This window comes from Triticum aestivum, chromosome 6D (assembly GCF_018294505.1).
Source record: "Triticum aestivum cultivar Chinese Spring chromosome 6D, IWGSC CS RefSeq v2.1, whole genome shotgun sequence".
NCBI classification, from domain to species: domain Eukaryota; kingdom Viridiplantae; phylum Streptophyta; class Magnoliopsida; order Poales; family Poaceae; genus Triticum; species Triticum aestivum.
In genome coordinates this window covers 191,234,503-191,238,719 of record NC_057811.1, presented here as the reverse complement: position 1 = coordinate 191,238,719, position 4,217 = coordinate 191,234,503, and positions in this window count along the sequence as shown.

Here is a 4,217-nt window from a genome sequence, read left to right as displayed (position 1 = left end):
AACGTGTATGTGTTGGATCTTCCAGCATGCACTGCATCATGATCGAATTGCCAAATTGATTCTCGGCCCACAAAGTTCACGTACATGACCATCCTTCCGTCGATGAAATCTGACTGCTTGCATGACATTAGTTTCCGTACCATTTTTATGACCTCTCTGCTTAACTGTCTTAGCTTCGATAGAATTAACAATTGATGATGCCATGTCCGTATCAATGGAAGTCAAAGGGCTCGCTTCCCGGTGAGCCTGCGGGGCGTACAGCTCGCACGCTTCCCATTGAGCCTCCGCATTGGAGTACAGCTCGCACGCCTTCCGTTTAGTCAAGCACTCAAGCACTTGTCCGCACGGCACCTCCTAGCCATTAAAAGAGTGAGGCGTGGCGTAACGTGAATGGTTAACACAACGCACACAATTTAAATTATACAAAATATTTGAGATGTCATAGTGGCAGCTATTTGTTTCAAAATGTCTTTGTTGGTTGTTATTCGAGTGCGCCTTCTCTCAAAATGGACACGAAAAATACCATAGCATGTCGGGTTCCATTCCTAGCATGCCAAGTTTCATGAATTTCAGACGAGTTTTGAATTTACTAGAATTTAAAAACAAAGTATCTCAACGTTTTACCGGCAATCAACAGTGCCCTGGTGTTTGAAATTCATTCCCATTTGTCGCATGGGACCTAAGCAAGCCCGAAGGACACAGATTTGATTTTTCAACCAATTTATATGCATTGGAGCTTGTGCATGTAGTTCAAATTTTAATTATGCACATGAAATGCCTAGAAAACCCAATTAATGTATAAAAATGTCCAAACGAACCCCGAAAAATTCCAAAAGTAAACACAACACTCCTGTTGTTCTATGTTGAGACTAGAAATTTTTTGAAAGCAATAAGAGGCAACGGATATCGTTTCGTCCCCAAAGGTGGCACGTTCCCTACCGAAACCATCACGCTTGTGGTGAGAAGCTAAGGTTTGTGAGAAGCTTATACCCAAACCTGCCCCAAATGGTACAAAAATTTTACCACACATGTTGAGCTGCTCCATGATAGCATGCCAAGTTTATTGAATTTCAGACCAGTTTTGGATTTACTAGAATATAAAAATAAAGTATCTCAACGTTTTGCCGGCAATCAACAGTGCCCTGGTGTTTGAAATTCATTCCCATTTCTTGCAGGGACATAAGCATGCCCCGAATGTCACAGATTTGATTTTTCAACCAATTTATATGCACTGGAGCTTGTGCATGTAGTTCGAATTTGAATTATGCACATGAAATTCCTAGAAAACCCAGTTAATGTATAAAAATTTCCAAACGAACCCCGAAAAATTCAAAAAGTAAACACAACACTCCTGTTGTTCTATGTTGACACTAGGAAATTTTTGAAAGCAATAAGAGGCAACGGATATCGTTTCGTCCCCAAAGGTGGCACGTTCCCTACCGAAACCATCACGCTTGTTGTGAGAAGCTAAGGTTTGTGAGAAGCTTATACCCAAACATGCCCCAAATGGGACAAATTTTTTACCATGGCATGTTGATGTTGCTCCATGATAGCATGCCAAGTTTCATGAATTTCAGACGAGTTTTGGATTTACTAGAATTTAAAATCCATGTATCTCAATGTTTGCGGCCGAGTGATGGTGGCGGGGTGTTTGAAATTCATTCCCATTTCTTGCATGGGACCTAAGCATGCAACCAAGGACACATATTTGATTTTTCAACCAGTTTATATGCACTGGAGAATGTGCATGTAGTTCAAATTTGAATTATGCATATAAAATGCCTGGAAAACCCAGTTAATGTATAAAAATGTCCAAACGAACCCCGGAAAATTCCAAAATTGATCAGAACACTCCTGTTGTTCTATGTTGACACTCGAATTTTTTTGAAAGCAATAAGAGGCAACGGATATTGTTTCGTCCCCAAAGGTGGCACGTTCCCAGCCGAAACCATCACGCTTCTTGTGTGAAGTTCTGTTTTGTGAGAAGCTTATACCCAAACCTGCCACAAATGGGACAAATTTTTTACCACGGCATGTTGATGCCGCTCCATGATAGCGTGCCAAGTTTCATGAATTTCCGACGATTTTTGGATTTACTAGAATTTAAAAGCAGAGTGTCTCAATGTTTGCGGCCGAGTGATGGTGGCATGGTGTTTGAAATTCATTCCCATTTCTTGCATGGGACCTAAGCATGCAACCAAGGACACATATTTGATTTTTCAACCAGTTTATATGCACTGGAGAATGTGCATGTAGTTCAAATTTGAATTATGCGCATAAAATGCCTGGGAAACCCAGTTATTGTATTAAAATGACCAAACGAACCCCGAAAAATTCAAAATTGAACACAACACTCCTGTTGTTCTATGTTGACACTCGAAATTTTTTGAAAGCAATAAGAGGCAACAGGTATCGTTTCGTCCCCAAAGGTGGCACGTCCCCTACCGAAACCATCACGCGTGTTGTGAGAAGCTCTGGTTTGTGAGAAGCTTGTACAAAAACCTACCCCAAATGGGACAAAAAATTTACGACGGCATGTTGATGCTGCTCCATGATAGCATGCCAAGTTTCATGAATTTCACACGAGTTTTGGATTTACTAGAATTTAAAAGCCATGTGTCTCAATGTTTGCGGCCGAGTGACGGCGGCAGGGTGTTTGAAATTCACTCCCATTTCTTGCATGGGACCTAAGCAAGCAACCAAGGACACATATTTGATTTTTCAACCAGTTTATATGCACTGGAGAATGTGCATGTAGTTCAAATTTTAATTATGCGCATAAAATGCCTGGAAAACCCAGTTAATGTATAAAAATGTCCAAACAAACCCCGAAAAATTCCAAAATTGAACACAACACTCTTGTTGTTCCATGTTGACACTCGAAAAAATTTGAAAGCAATAAGAGGCAACGGATATCGTTTCGTCCCCAAAGGTGGCACGTTCCCTACCGAAACCATCACGCTTGTTGTGAGATGCTCTGGTTTGTGAGAAGCTTATACCCAAACCTGCCCCAAATGGGACAAAATGTTTACCAAGGCATGTTGATGCCGCTCCATGATAGCATGCCAAGTCTCATGAATTTCAGACGAGTTTTGGATTTACTAGAATTTAAAAACCAGGTATCTCAATGTTTACGGCCGAGTGACGGTGGCAGGGTGTTTGAAATTCATTCCCATTTCTTGCATGGGACCTAAGCATGCAACCAAGGACACATATTTGATTTTTCAACCAGTTTATATGCACTGGAGAATGTGCATGTAGTTCAAATTTGAATTATGCGCGTAAAATGCCTGGGAAACCCAGTTAATGTACAAAAATGTCCAAACGAACCCCAAAAATTCCAAAATTTAACACAACACTCCTGTTGTTCTGTTGACACTCAAAAAAATTTGAAAGCAATAAGAGGCAACGGATATCGTTTCATCCCCAAGGTTGGCACGTTCCCTACCGAAACCGTCACGCTTGTTGTGAGAAGCTCTGGTTCGTGAGAAGCTTATACCCAAACCTGCCCCAAATGGGACAAAATTTTTACCACGGCAATGTCATGCTTCTCCATGATAGCGTGCCAAGTTTCATGAATTTCAAACGAGTTTTGCATTTACTAGAATTTAAAAACCAGGTATCTCAATGTTTGCGGCCGACTGACGGTGGCAGGGTGTTTGAAATTCATTCCCATTTCTTGCATGGGACATAAGCATGCAACCAAGGACACATATTTGATTTTTCAACCCATTTATATGAACTGGAGCATGTGCATGTAGTTCAAATTAGAATTATGCACCTGCAATGCCTACAAAACCAAGTTAATGTATATAAACGTCCAAACGAACCCTAAATAATTCCAATTTTTTTGACAACACACCTATAGTTGCATGTCCACTACAGATAAAAGTTCTAACTATTCAAACACCATCCTTTGTAGCTGTGACCCCATTACGTAATTCAAATCAAGACGATAAATCAAGTAGATCGCACACAGTTTATTATCACCAACCGTGTGAGATGCAGCACAAAATATCTTGGAGCACCGTCGGTGTATACTACGCCTATGGCTTACGCGAGAAGGTGCGTCGGCTATAGTCCACAGCCGGCGTGTCAAGCAAACTAGCTCACTCCCCAAATATCATTTCACTGTTCATTCGTAGCCGGTGAAAGATGGGGACGTGGACCCACGTCGTGAGGGCAACTTTGGTGGCCCACTCCGGCGAGAACGCGGT